The sequence below is a fragment of the Schistocerca americana genome, chromosome 6 (genome assembly GCF_021461395.2).
Source record: "Schistocerca americana isolate TAMUIC-IGC-003095 chromosome 6, iqSchAmer2.1, whole genome shotgun sequence".
Lineage (NCBI taxonomy): Eukaryota > Metazoa > Arthropoda > Insecta > Orthoptera > Acrididae > Schistocerca > Schistocerca americana.
The window spans coordinates 519,270,193-519,286,066 of NC_060124.1; positions in this window are offsets into that span (position 1 = coordinate 519,270,193).

Below are 15,874 nucleotides of genomic sequence, written 5' to 3' on the forward strand. Positions count from 1 at the left end.
TTTTGAGAAGACCACGATTGTCACACTTTTTGATGAATGCTTCATTTCGTCGCTCAAGGAGCGCTATATCAGTGATGCGGAATGCGACGCTGTATTTCATAAATTAAGGACCAGAATTTGTACTAGACCTCTTCACTGGTATCTAACGATGGCAACAGGCCCTAAAGTAGTTGTGGAGAGATAAAGTATTCATCAGAATGTGCAGCTAGTTTCAGATTTTTCTGCAATTAAGGAGTACTGTCACCTGACAATGCTTCATAGAAACACGTATGGTAGAATAAACACGCATTTCAGCAGTTGCAGAAACCGATTTGAAATACCTTTGATAAGTTCTACTTCACTCGAACTAATATTGTCGTCTCTTTCAACAGTTTGTTAGTAATTAGATTACCATTAGTACATCTGCAAGCTCATTAGAAACACGTTGGCAAAATTAACTAGTGTGCTTAACTGGTATTATTCACCTTGACCTATGTGTCACAAACTTACAATAAAAACTACGTATTTTACTTGCTTCAAAATTTCAGATTAACACCCGAACCAGTACAACACAATATTTTGAGGTACCACATTGAGACCATGTTTTTATTAGGCCGCCTTCTTGTCTGTCTGCTCGGTACACATTTTGCAGTAGACTTTAACGAACTTCCCAGCTAAAACATAGCACAGAACCGGATAACAATGCAGTATTAACTTGGATTCTTCTCTGCCTGATTGAATGTGGTGGCGCTGGGGGAAAAAGTCTAGTAATACATGACATATCAGGTGCCCAGCAAAACTGCATTTTTGTGCATTCGGCGGTATAAGGGATCTCAGTAGTATGCGAGTGGACGGACACAGCTGTGATGAGAGACGGGAGAAAAAGAGAAAGAGATGGATATCGCTTTCTTGTCTGTCCATCTGTCCGCTACAACTTTTGCTACTGATTTTGAACTAATTTCCTGACGGGCTTTAGACTTGACACTTTCAATATAGAACCCGATGACAGTTCAATATTAACTAAATTTCTTGTCTGGTGCGTGGTGGAGGATATGTTGTGTAACCACTGCCACATCGCCCTTTTCCTCTTCGATTCATGAATGGTTTGCACGAATAATGATTGCTGGTAAGCCTCCATGTCTCTAATTTTTTCCTTTTAAGAACTTCTCGCGAAATATACGTAGTAGAAGCAAACAAATTAGTTGCGTCAGGTGAAGAAAAAGTGAAATACACCTAAAGTTTACCACGTGTCTGGTTGTACTCTCATCAAAAAAAGTTTGAAATTGCTTGAAACGTCTCACAAGCACAGCACTAACAAGCAGAAAATGATTATTTAAATAAAAATGAATTTTTAGTATACTACGTGTTAAATGGGACTGTAAAGTACGAGGGTTGCCCAGAAAGTAAAGCACCGCTTTTTTCTCAGCCGAAAACAATGCTACGAATGCGAAACGTTACGTACGTATTATTTGGAGTCTCCTGAGTGAGCGCGCGAAGTTTCCGTCACTTCCGACAGACAGCGTAGCTGCAGGACAGTTTCAAAATGGCGTTTGTAGGTAATGTACGTTCCAAGCAACGTCCCGTCATTTAATTTCTCACTACAGAGTAAGAAACAGTGGTTAATATTCACAAACGCTTGTGAAAAATCTATGGAGCATCTGTAGTCGGCAGAAGTACAGTTAGTCGCTGGGCACGGAGGGTGACATCGTAAGGCGGATCGGTGGAGCTCCACGATTTGCAGCGGTCGGGGAGACCATCCTCGGCTCTCACATCTTACATGTTGCACCGAGCTGATGTTGTCACTCGCGAGGACAGACATTCGTGAGGCCGATGAGGAGGTGATTCACACAGTGAAGCACTCTCTCCGCCACCAGGACAAGGATTGGTACCGACAGGGCATTCACGCACTTGTTTCGCGCCGGAGGAAAGCCATAGAACGGGATGGAGTTTAGGTGGGAAAATAGGATGTGTAGATAAAACACCATACTTCCGTGTGTGTAATTCTCGTTAAGTTCAATAAAGAACTGCCTAGAAAAAAAAGAATGCAGTGCATTACTTTCTGGGCAACCCTCGTATAAAATATTTGTTCTAACGCCTTAGAGATTTCTAACTCCTGGTAGCCCTGAAAATTTGCGATTGTGAATTGTTAATGGTTGTGAAAGCGCTCGTAAGATTTAAAACGAGGAACGTCGGCCGCAAGCAGAATGTAATTGATGCATGAATAGTTCATCTGGTTACTATTACCTATTGCGTGTGCACCAAGTTTTCGTTTCAAATATTACAGTTATTTTAACAGTTATTAAAAGTTCACAATAACAAATTTTTGGAGCTATCGCTATGGTGTTACGAGAAATAATTGTACATTTTTAGTCCTATTTACCAATGTAGAATATTAAGTCCTTTTTTTATATAACGATCTGCCGAAAATTTCGTTCTGTAAGACAAAATGCGCACAAATGGTTCACTTCATGGCAAATTCCATACTCTCTCCAGGACTACAAGCTATCCACAGCTACCGAGTTCTTGCACAACAAGGTAACTGGTAACGATATCAGCGGTACCACAAAGGAAAACAGCACTATCGATCGTATGTGAGGGGTAGAAGAAATTATGGAATGTGGAAACTGGTAAGAATGATTACACTGTGAGAGGTTCATTGATTTAGCAAAAGTTTAGAATCCAATCTCAACCAAATCTGCCTTTCAAAAACACTGATTCATGCTGTGTTAGTATAGTGATTAATACATACGCCAGTGGTACACTTTCCCTCAGACCTCATCAGTATATCAAGAAGTTAAAAATTGCACTGTTCGATGCACTCGTGCAGTGTCGTCCATGAAACTGAGGGCAGGGCGGAATACACGCCCGTCTTCAATGATTCGGAGGTCATTCAACATTGTGGCTCGCAACACCATAACACCTGGGCCATCAAAACGGTCATGATCGACAACGATCCTGGTTGCATTACGTGCTCCCATATCTCTCCATATGAGGCTTCGTAATGAACGACCTTGCAGCAGTTGTCATATACGCTGGTCAAGGAATGGAACGCTCTACCACAAGAACTCTTTACCATCCCGGTGACTAGCATCGGAGTACACTGCAAAGCTTCATATAATTATTGCCTTCGAATAGAAATCTCGTTTTTGTTCATCTCGTTATGTATTTGTTTGAGCTACCTTTTGCACTATCCTGTGGCTCTCATGGTCCAATTTCCATCAAGCTACGTCACTTGTATCATACAAAAATTACCATCGACCTTAAAGTTTTGCACAACAATGTATTTTCGTACTCCTTAAGGCCAGGTTCTCATTCATGGTAGTCAAAAATTCGATTTTGTTGTCGAATTTTTTGAAAGGTATATGCGTCTAGAATGTTCAGACGAGAAGGTTTTTTAATCCGTGCGTTACAAAAGTCTTAACAACCCATTGTTCGATGCAGTGTCACGGCCACCGTGGGACGCCTTCAGCAGGAGACGTCTGGCTCAAGTAGAAAACTTGTCATGTCGTGGCGCACGTTCACAAATACTGCAGTATGCATGCAAACATATTCGCCGAATAAGCTGCCGAACAACGTGTGCAGGCTGCTGAACGCACCATATCCAGCTCGCCAAATCAGCTTTTCTCGCCAAGACCAACGAGGGAATTGCTTTCCAGGAACAAGTCAAGTAAGAGGAAGGGTTGATATACTGTTCTGGCACTGCAGACTCAACATAAGTATCGAAAACTTTTTTTGGCCAAATTTTGGTAAAAATTGCCCAAAAAATATTTGCTCCGCCATACTGGATTGGTCATTTTGAATTTTGAAAATCTAACTTCAGATTTGTGTTCAGCGACACCAAAAATATATAATAACATGTAATTTCTATGCATATTGAACTAATAACACATACAGGGTTATTACAAATGATTGAAGCGATTTCACAGCTCTACAATAACTTTATTACTTGAGATATTTTCACAATGCTTTGCACACACATACAAAAACTTAAAAAGTTTTTTTAGGCATTCCCAAATGTTCGATATGTGCCCCTTTAGTGATTCGGCAGACATCAAGCCGATAATCAAGTTCCTGCCACACTCGGCGCAGCATGTCCCCATCAATGAGTTCGAAAGCATCGTTGATGCGAGCTCGCAGTTCTGGCACGTTTCTTGGTAGAAGAGGTTTAAACACTGAATCTTTCACATAACTCCACAGAAAGAAATCGCATGGGGTTAAGTCGTGAGAGTGTGGAGGCCATGACATGAATTGCTGATCATGATCTCCACCACGACCGATCCATCGGTTTTCCAATCTCCTGTTTAAGAAATGCCGAGCATCATGATGGAAGTGCGGTGGAGCACCATCCTGTTGAAAGATGAAAATAGCTCCCTGCTTGCTTTATTCGTCGACTTCTGCGGGCTACGCGTGAAACTTTCCCGGACGTGTTCAACCGTTTCTTCGCTCACTGCAGGCCGACCCATTGATTTCCCCTTACAGAGGCATCCAGAAGCTTTAAACTGCGCATACCATTGCCGAATGGAGTTAGCAGTTGGTGGATCTTTGTTGAACTTCGTCCTGAAGTGCCGTTGCACTGTTATGACTGACTGATGTGAGTGCATTTCAAGCACGACATACGCTTGCTCGGCTCCTGTCGCCATTTTGTCTCACTGCGCTCTCGAGCGCTCTGGCGGCAGAAACCTGAAGTGCGGCTTCAGCCGAACAAAACTTTATGAGTTTTTCTACGTATCTGTAGTGTGTCGTGACCATATGTCAATGAATGGAGCTACAGTGAACTTATGAAATTGCTTCAATCATTTGTAATAGCCCTGTATAAAAGTCTTCACTAAGCTTTAAACACGTTATTCTCGAGAGACAAATTTTCAAAACTGCTTGCACCATGAATTAAAACGGTTCAACTTACTAACATCCCTCTTTGACCTCCAGAAATTAAACACTTTCTTGCGAGCTTATATTTGTAATATATGGAATTTCTCAATATTAATTATTTTTTGCAAAGCAATAAAGAGTGAAACAAACTCCGAAATATCTAACTCAAAGTTCGATTTAGCAGCATATCGTTAAATTTAAGTTTTTTTCATTGTGGTTAGTTATAAGCTCCCATAAATTTAATGCAGTATCGACTGACATTATACATCTTTGATTTCAGATATTTCCTGAGGGGCTATACTGTACGCAGACTGCGTTCTTCAAACTATCAGACTCTTGTTCAAATCATAATTACGGACGCCGTTATTCTTTGTACTGAAAATCTGGCTTAAAGTTCAAAGTATGATCAATGATAATCCCCAAACAAAACAACGATTCCAGATGTTGCGTATTTCTTACTCATTAGAATGAGAACCTGGCTTTAAGATAGGTAACCCAACTTACATCAACTGCTCTGGTTGTAAGTTGTATTGTTTATCTTAGGACCATGAAATATTTTCCGACCCACTTTTATTTTGCCCACTCTATATATTCCGCAAATATTGTCATGTTTGATACAATGGCTACTTTGCAGAATTCAACCAATAGCGGACGATCATTCTTCCATCGCTGGAAATGTTGAGCTAATAAGCGGACACACAGTTACTGAGGCCACATGTGGTTTCGCTACTGCCGGTCGTGGCAAAATGTGATGGGCCGTCAAAGTTTGAGATAATACTGCATACCGAAATAGATTGTGGATCTCTACATACGACCCTAGCGAACGGGGATTATCGCAGGCGGACGCAGCGGTTTTGCCGTAGCCTCGCCGTTATCCTAATTCGCTATCCAATGTGGCCAGTGACATATCGTATCAAACACCTGTCACATGCAGATCTGTTCGTGCGTTTATCTCTTAAAAGTGGAGTGTCCCTCGCTGTGTTCCTATACTGCAGCGTGGCAGGACGATGTGTATGCTGTTCCGCTGCTTGGAGGGACAGAAATTTGTCTGCTCTCCGTAATCCGTGGAAAACTGAATCCACTTTAAGTTTATATAGGTTGAAATGATCCGGCTAATTTTGTGCTATACGCTGTAGTGAGCAAGAACTTTCTCATAGGGCAAAGAAATAATTAAAGGGGCATATAACATAGGCTTAACACCGGTAAAAGGAACCGTAATCCTTACAACAGATCACATGTAGCTACTCTCTGTGTTAATGAACCCCTCCTCACAGGTGTGATTCGTGCAAACCACATGGTCACTGTATCCCAGAAGATCTAATACTTTAAAACGAGGTGGTATTGTAGTTGTATATCGACGTCTGTGTCATGGGAAACACGTACCTTGAAGCTCCACTGCAACATTCAGTTACCTCGCTAGCTGAAAATTTGATTTGTTGTTGTTGTCGTTGTGGTCTTCAGTCCTGAGACTGGTTTGATGCAGCTCTCCATGCTAATCTATTCTGAGCAAGCTGCTTCATCTCCCATTACGTACTGCAGCATACATCCTTCTGAATCTGCTTAGTGTATTCATCTCTTGGTCTCCCTTTACGATTTTTACCCTCCACGCTGCCCTCCAATACTAAATTGGTAATCCCTTGATGCCTAAGAACACGTCCTACCAACCGATCCCTTCTTCTAGTCAAGTTGTGCCACAAACTCCTCTTCTCCCCAATTCTCTTCAATACCTCCTCATTAGTTATGTGATCTACCCATCTAATCTTCAGCATTCTTCTGTAGCACCACATTTCGAAAGCTTCTATTCTCTTCTTGTCCAAACTATTTACCATCCATGTTTCACTTCCATACATGGTTACACTTCATACAAATACTTTCAGAAACGACTGCCTGACACTTAAATCTATACTCGATGTTAACAAATTTCTCTTCTTCAGAAACGCTTTCCTCGCCATTGCCAGACTCCATTTTATATCCTCTCTACTTCGACCATCATCAGTTATTTTGCTCCCCAAATAACAAAACTCCCTTACTACTTCAAGTGTCTCATTTCCGAATCTAATTCCCTCAGCATCACCCGATTTAATTCGACTACATTCCACTATCCTTGTTTTGATTTTGTTGATGTTCATCTTATACCCTCCTTTCAAGACACTGTCCATTCCGTTCAACCGCTCATCCAAGTCCTTTGCTGTCGGCAAACCTCAAAGTCTTTATTTCTTCTCCATGGATTTTGATACCTACTCCGAATTTTTATTTTGTTTCTTTACTGGTTGCTCAATCTACACATTAAATAACATTGGGGAGAGCCTACAACCCTGTCTCACTCCCTCGACAACAACTGCCTCCCTTTCCTGCCCCTCGACGCTTATAACTGCCATCTGGTTTCTGTACAAATTGTAAATAACCTTTCGCTCCCTGTATTTTACCCCTGCCACCTTCAGAATTTGAAAGATAGTATTCCAGTCAACATTGTCAAAAGCTTTCTCTAAGTCTACAAATGCTATAAGTGTAGGTTTCCCTATTCTTAATCTAGCTTCTAAGATAAGTCGTAAGGCAGTATTACCGCCGCTAGGAGTACAGTGGTCTAGGGGACGCCGGCACGGTAGCTCAGCGTGTTCGGTCAGAGGGTTAGCAGACCTCTGTAATAAAAAAAAACTGAGTTAAACGATCAGCAACGAACCTGAACGGATGTCTTACGACGTCCGCCCCGAGCAGATGCAACGAACGAAAGCGAACAAAATGAGATAAAAAAAAGGGTAGCGTCTTTGATTCATAATCAAAACGTCTTCGGTCCCGGGTTCGGTCCCCGCCACTGCCTAAATTTTGATAAATAATCGGCATTGGCGGCCGAAGACTTCCGGCAATCAGCAATGGTCAACGACATGAGGATGCAGAAGGCAATGGAAACCACTGCATTAAAGACACGTAACGTGTATCCACAGGACATGTGGCCTGTAATTGAAGAAGTATCATGATGATCTCTCCATTGGCAAAAGGTTCCGGAATAGTCCCCCATTCGGATCTCCGGGAGGGGACTGCCAAGGGGGAGGTTACCATGAGAAAAAGATTGAATAATCAACGAAAGGATAACGTTCTACGAGTCGGGGCGTGGAATGTCAGAAGCTTGAACGTGGTAGGGAAACTAGAAAATCTGAAAAGGGAAATGCAAAGGCTCAATCCAGATGTAGTAGGGGTCAGTGAAGTGGAAGAAAGACAAGGATTTCTGGTCAGATGAGTATCGGGTAATATCAACAGCAGCAGAAAATGGTATAACAGGTGTAGGATTCGTTATGAATAGGAAGGTAGGGCAGAGGGTGTGTTACTGTGAACAGTTCAATGACCGGGTTGTTCTAATCAGAATCGACAGCAGACCAACACCGACAACGATAGTTCAGGTATACGCGCCGACGTAGCAAGCTGAAGATGAACAGATAGAGAAAGTGTATGAGGATATTGAAAGGGTCATGCAGTATGTAAAGGGGCACGAAAATCTAATAGTCATGGGCGACTGGAATGCAGTCGTAGGGGAAGGAGTAGAAGAAAAGGTTACAAGATAACATGGGCTCGGGACAAGGAATGGAAGAGGAGAAAGACTAATTGAGTTCTGTAACAAGTTTCAGCTAGTAATAGCGAATATCCTGTTCAAGAATCACATGAGGAGGAGGTATACTTGGAAAAGGCCGGGAGATACGGGAAGATTTCAATTAGATTACATCATGGTCAGACAGAGATTCCGAAATCAGATACTGGATTGTAAGGCGTACCCAGGAGCAGATATAGTCTCGGATCACAATATAGTAGTGATGAAGAGTAGGCTGAAGTTCCTGACATTAGTCAGGAAGAATCAATAAGCAAAGAAGTGGGATACGGAAGTACTAAGAAATGACGAAATACGTTTGAATTTCTCTAACGCTATAGATACAGCAATAAGGAATAGCGCAGTAGGCAGTACAGTTGAAGAGGAATGGACATCTCTAAAAAGGGCCATCACAGAAGTTGGGAAGGAAAACATAGGTACAAAGAAGGTAGCTGCGAAGAAACCATGGGTATCAGAAGATATACTTCAGTTGATTGATGAAAGAAGGAAGTGCAAACATGTTCCGGGAAAATCAGGAATACAGAAATACAAGTCGCTGAAGAATGAAATAAATAGGAAGTGCAGGGAAATTAAGACGAAATGGCTGCAGGAAAAATGTGACGACATCGAGAAAGATAAGATTGTCGGAAGGACAGACTCAGCATACAGGAAAGTCAAAACAACCTTTGGTGACATTAAAAGCAACGGTGGTAACATTAAGAGTGCTACGGGAATTCCACTGTTAAATGCAGAGGAGAGAGCAGATAGGTGGAAAAAATACCTCTATGAGGGTGAAGATTCGTCTGATGTGATAGAAGAAGAAACGGGAGTCGATTTAGAAGAGATAGGGGATCCTGTATTAGAATCGGAATTTAAAAGAGCTTTGGAGGACTTACGGTCAAATAAGACAGAAGAGATAGATAACATTCCATCAGACTTTCTAAAATCATTGGGGGAAGTGGCAACAAAACGACTATTCACGTTGGTGTGTAGAATATGTGAGTCTGGCGACATACCATCTGACTTTCGGAAAAGCATCATCCATACAATTCCGAAGACGACAAGAGCTGACCAGTGCGAGAATTATCGCACAATCAGCTTAACAGCTCATTCATCGAAGCTGCTTACAAGAATAATATACAGAAGAATGGAAAAGAAAACTGAGAATGCGCTAGGTGACGATCAGTTTGGCTTTAGGAAAAGTAAAGGGACGAGAGAGGCAATTCTGACGTTACGGCTAATAATGGAAGCAAGGCTAAAGAAAAATCAAGACACTTTCATAGGATTTGTCGACCTGAAAAAAGCGTTCGACAATATAAAATGGTGCAAGCTGTTCGAGATTCTGAAAAAAGTAGGGGTAAGCTATAGGGAGAGACGGGTCATATACAATATGTACAACAACCAAGAGGGAATAATAAGAGTGGACGATCAAGAACGAAGTGCTCGTATTAAGAAGGGTGGTTAAACAAGGCTGTAGCCTTTCGCCCCTACTCTTCAATCTGTACATCGAGGAAGCAATGATGGAAATAAAAGAAAGGTTCAGGAGTGGAATTAAAATACAAGGTGAAAGGATATCAATGATACGATTCGCTGATGACATTGCTATCCTGAGTGAAAGTGAAGAAGAATTAAATGATCTGCTGAACGGAATGAACAGTCCAATGAGTACACAGTATGGTTTGAGAGTAAATCGGAGAAAAACGAAGATAATGAGAAGTAGTAGGAATGAGAACAGCGAGAAACTTAACATCAGGATTGATGGTCACGAAGTCAATGAAGTTAAGGAATTCTGCTGCCTAGGCAGTAAAATAACCAATGACAGACGGAGCAAGGAGGACATCAAAAGCAGACTCGCTATGGCAAAAAAGGCATTTCTGGCCAAGAGAAGTCTATTAATATCAAATACCGGCCTTAATTTGAGGAAGAAATTTCTGAGGATGTACGTCTGGAGTACAGCATTGTATGGTAGTGAAACATGGACTGTGGGAAAACCGGAACAGAAGAGAATCGAAGCATTTGAGATGTGGTGCTATAGACGAATGTTGAAAATTAGGTGGACTGATGAGGTAAGGAATGAGGAGGTTCTACGCAGAATCGGAGAGGAAAGGAATATGTGGAAAACACTGATAAGGAGAAGGGACAGAATGATAGGACATCTGCTAAGACATGAGGGAATGACTTCCATGGTACTAGAGGGAGCTGTAGAGGGCAAAAACTGTAGAGGAAGACAGAGATTGGAATATACGTCAAGCAAATAATTGAGGACGTAGGTTGCAAGTGCTGCTCTGAGATGAAGAGGTTAGCACAGGAAAGGAATTCGTGGCGGGCCGCATCAAACCAGTCAGTAGACTGATGACCAAAAAAAAAAAAAGGCCTAAACATTTCGACACCAAGAGTAAGACTTCAAGACGTTTTTGTATGAGTGCGAGCGAGCTCAGCGGAGAAGTGTAAGACTACTGCATACCTGCCTGCCCATTTCTCTCGTAACATTGCTTAAGAAGCACGAGATAGGACGCAACAACACTTACCATGTGTTTGATGAAGCGGTTATGATATAAAAAAAACTGATCAAGCCAGCGCAGAAATACTGAAGGCCATTGACGACTCGTAATGAGACCGATTCGGTCATTACAAATGAGGTCGTGCAGCAAAGCTGCTCCTCAACGCCATGAATACTTCACCCCACTAGCCTAGACACAGTCGATTGGCAGGATCGATAGCTCTCATGGTATCCGCACTAGAGTCTCTGATTATTGTTTTATAACGTGTTGGGTAAGATTGTTCCAGTACTGATCACACTCTTGCTTGTGGATGTGATGATAATCCATACCCACAGATGACTGCAAACCAGCATAGAGTACTGAAGCCTCCGCTGTTGGGTGGTCCATGAGTCTCTGCGAGTTCGGGGCAGCAAGTGCTCTGAAACCTGAACATCATTTGGGTCAGACGGATTATCAGACCGGTGGCCCAGGATAAGCTTTAAACATGATATCATTGCATCTGACAGCACAGTCTATCTGATGGGACAACACAGGCGATGAACTGGAATGTACTGAGCACTCTCAGGACGGTGTGTTAGTCGAAGAAACACGCGCAGCAGTCATGGTCTCATCCATAGCAGACCAGCTGATGGGAAGGTCCTTCTGTACCACACTCTGAGTCACTGGCCTTCTTTCGGTGCTGCTGCAGCGATCTTCGGCAGCTCTGAGTCTGTCTCTCGAATCAGCAGATTACACTCTGGCTTACGAAGCCACCAGCTGCCGCGCAAGGAACGGTTACAGCATGTATTCTGCAGTTTAAAGGAAGTAATACGTAACCTTCTTTAATTCCATACGACGATACTACACAGGTTCCTCGGCCTCCATCCTGATTAAACAGCATGGTTTCCCATCCAAGGAGTGGGCGGCCCCAACAGTATTCAAGGCCATAATATTATTCGCTGAGCAGGGAAGTAGTGAGATAAGCAACGTGTAGTTGTGGATGACTGGACAGATATCGGATAGTGATCCCCATGCGTTCTAATCAACCTGTGAACTAAGACAAAGAACTAGAATTCTCCGCGTAAAATCAATTGCGAAGTCTCTCCCGTGTAAATAATTCTCAGAACCTATGTACACTTACGCATAGGCAGCAGAAGCAAACCAAAGGCACCATAACACAGATCGCTGTAGCTTCAATGTGCCCAATTCAGTATTACAAGATGAATTGTGTATTCTAAACATTCCACATGTTCATGCGTCAGCAAGCAGAATTGCAGAGTATGTTCACGCCAGCAAGTGGAAGAGAGGAGTGTGCCTTTGTTCACCAGCCCTGTGGGATTCTCTCACTCAGTCTCCGCGCGAAGCAATACGGTTGGGTGGCTCATCTTGGAGATTTAGGGAAGTTACAACGGAAAATTTGTTTCTCATTTCCGGATTTTTATCTCTTTATAAAATTTGCAATTGTCCGAATAAAATGATGTATACATCACTTATAAACTCACATTGGAAATATTTTATTTTATTGTTTTTAAATATAATCTACACCGGTTGAAAACATTACAATTTTTACGTGCATTACTTCAAGATGTAATAAAATGGGTAATTTTTTATATAGAAGGCTGTGGATTGCTGTGTTATAAAGGTTAAGTTACGTGTTTGTATTGGCCATGTCCAGAAGAGGATGGGCACCACATTGAGGATGTTGAAACAAAGTTTGAGAGACAAGAAATTTTCCGATGGTAAAACCATAAGAGGCAGGCTGACAGACAAAATGATTGATAAACTACCCCAGTATTACGGGGTGGCCATTAGAAATAATACTGAGGATTTGTTGGAAATGAAGCAGGCAGTATGGGCTACCTTCATCTACAGACTGTCAACTGATGTAAAACTAGTACATCACTTTTGCCCTCTTGGACCTGATTCATGGTTCAATAACAGCAATGTCCAGTGCTCAGACAGGTCATACAGCTATAAACATTCCATCCCAGCAGCAGTTATGGGTGCCATAAAACCTATTTACAGAGACCTGGTAAATCCTGAATTACTGAAGAAGTGTCTGCATAGTCAGACTCAGAATCCCAATGAGTCGTTCAATAATCTCATATAGACTCGCATACCAAAAAATGTTTTTATTGGAATGAAGACACTAAAGTGGGGGGGGGGGGGGGGTCAGTGCATATGGGAATTAATCCTGGAGCTAACTGCATCAGAGAACTTGAACGGATGGACAAGGTTCGCATTGATGAAGCAGAGTATGCAGCACTGTTGGCCACTAAGGAGTCTAGACAGAAGAAAAGAAGGAAACATCTTGGAAGAAGATCAAGAGGATGATGTACAGCATGGTGCAGGGTGCTTCTGAGTGACTAAAAATAAAAAATTAAGCATTTATTGAGTTACAGTATCTTGGAAGTTTAGAAGCCGTTCCTGAAAATTTACATTTTCTGTTGCATTTTTCCCAAAATCTCAGAAACCACTTGGAGTAGAGTATTCAAATTTTCAGGGAGTAATGGCATACATATTCTGAGTATACTGAACTAAAAGAAGAACATAATGTTATGTATAAGTAAAATTACTTATGATAAAGTACAAAAAAGTACAAAATTTTCATGTGTAATAAAAAAATTGTATTTCTGAAATCAGTGACTGAAATAATTGCTGCAATTATTGTAGTTCAGTAGACTCAGAACATACAGTTTGAAGTCCTGTAAGAGTTTCATGTCAATGGCTACAGTGGTTCCTGAAATACGGGGAAGCCAAGTCACTAAATCTAACATTGTCCCTATAAGTGACTTGATTAAGACATGCCAAGATAATATAACTCCAGCAGATGGAACAGTGACTGTAGGTTCTCTAAGACACACAAGTGCTTATCAACATGCATAACACGAAAGATGCCTACAGCAAAGGGCCGTCACTCTTTTATAGCTTCATTGCAGTCTCGTAGCAAAGTTATCGTTATTATTAGTTACTGTTTGATATCAAAGGCCAAATAAACTGTATTTTTTTTAAAAAAGTGGCTTATTGCTCAGTAACATGTTTTCTTGGGTACTGAATTCATATCTGACTGTCATGTTATATAATGCACAATTTTGCTACAATAAGACTCCATAATAAAGCAGAAATTGAACAAAAATACGAATTAGAATGAAAAGTCAGTTAATTTTTCAATGTGAACAAAGGTTTTATTGAAATATAGGCTTCCGAGCACCTCGTTATTACGTAGAAACTGTTTCCAATGGCTTGTATTTTTTTCTCTAGTTTCCATAACGATGAAATACAGATTGTATCCGGTGAATTAGCTGTCGTTTTTTTTTCGGCAAAGTGGCCAACAGAAATCTGCCGGTAAAGGTATACTAGTGGCCCTCATACGGTATCTCCACTACTTTTATATCTCGATGGAAATGCTCACCTTATGCCACACTGACATAATAAAAATTTTCAGGAAAAAAATCAAGGTGAGTTTTCTAGAAGTGCATTTGGCGGCTCCTCAAACAGTCCATTTCTTTAACGTCTGCAATGTCTTAACTACAACAGAAATATGCAGTAGGAGCTTTTTTTATTGTTTTAGTTATAACCTCACTGAATGATACCTTAACTTGCCTCTCACTGTAAGTAACTTTTTATACAATATTGCAACCGATCATCTTTTTTCTCATGTAAGTTCACCAAAAACACCTTCTCTCAGCTACCTCGCAAAGTTACTTCAATCTACGTCTTTGAGGTAAGACTTCCACAGCCTGTTTCGTTAGGCCCACCTTTAACTTCTGTTGTACTAGTAGAATCTGGAAGGCTCTTGCGCCAAAGAATAGCCCATAGCTAAACACAGTAGGCCCGATATATACTGACCAGCGCAAGAACTACCGAAGAAATTTCCTATTCGTATTATTATTTACTGAAATAGTATTACAAATATTTATCGTTAAAATAAACTACGCGCGTTTTTTAGAAGTAATGAGTATGAACTGAAAAAAAAATTATGGCGGATTTTGTTGTTGTCATATTTGGGGTTATAGCACTAAAAATCACAAGACTAACCCATTTTCACTGTAAACGTATTTGCATCGCTGGCCTGAGTAATATTTCAAAAGATTCCTGTGTAGTGCTTGTGGTAGACACCCTCCAGACTTGTGTGACGGAACGTCGACCAAAATGTGTGATACGACATCGTTGGTTTGGATAACCCATAACGTGAGTTCATCAACCTGTCGCAAGAAGTGTTCACCCTCCGTGTACATTCGCCATTTTCCTAATGAGCACCGAGCAGTGAGGCGCAGTGGTTAGCTCACTGGACTCGCATTCGGGAGGAGGACGGTTCAAACCGACGTCTGGCCTTCCTGATTTAGGCTTTACGTGATTTCCCTGAATCGCTTCAGGCAAATGCCTTTGAAAGAGTACGGCCGATTTCCTTCCCCATCCTTCCCTAATCCGAGACTGTGCTCGGTCTCTAACGACCTCGTTATCGACGTGACTTTAAACAATAATCTCCTCCTTGTGAGTTTTTGACACATGTGTCGAACATGTAGTAGAAGAATGTAGGAGAATGTGATGCGTGCATAGCGAATTATGAGAATGAGAGAAGGGAGAGAGCGCTACCAAGTTCCCTTACATAGCTTACTCAACTGCAGTAGTACCAAGGAGGTGGCCGAATTAACCGTCCCCTTTCGACGGACGGTTCATCATCAACAGTGTGACACATACTCACTTCACGTATAATCCAGGAAATTGGTGGAAACATAGGTGATAAGGAACTTTACGCCACCATCTCTTCTCCTATTTCCGGCCAAGTAGTGTAATGAAAGTTTCATCCCTGAACAGGATTCGAACTTGCTTACATCCGAGTCGAGGTCTACGGTACAGGCACTCGTCAGTGGGTTCCGCTGAGGAGGAGGCTAATGCAGTCAAAGATTAATTTTAACTACGGGCCGTTCACCTTGGACCGAGCTATACGCAAGTTGATGGCCCTCAG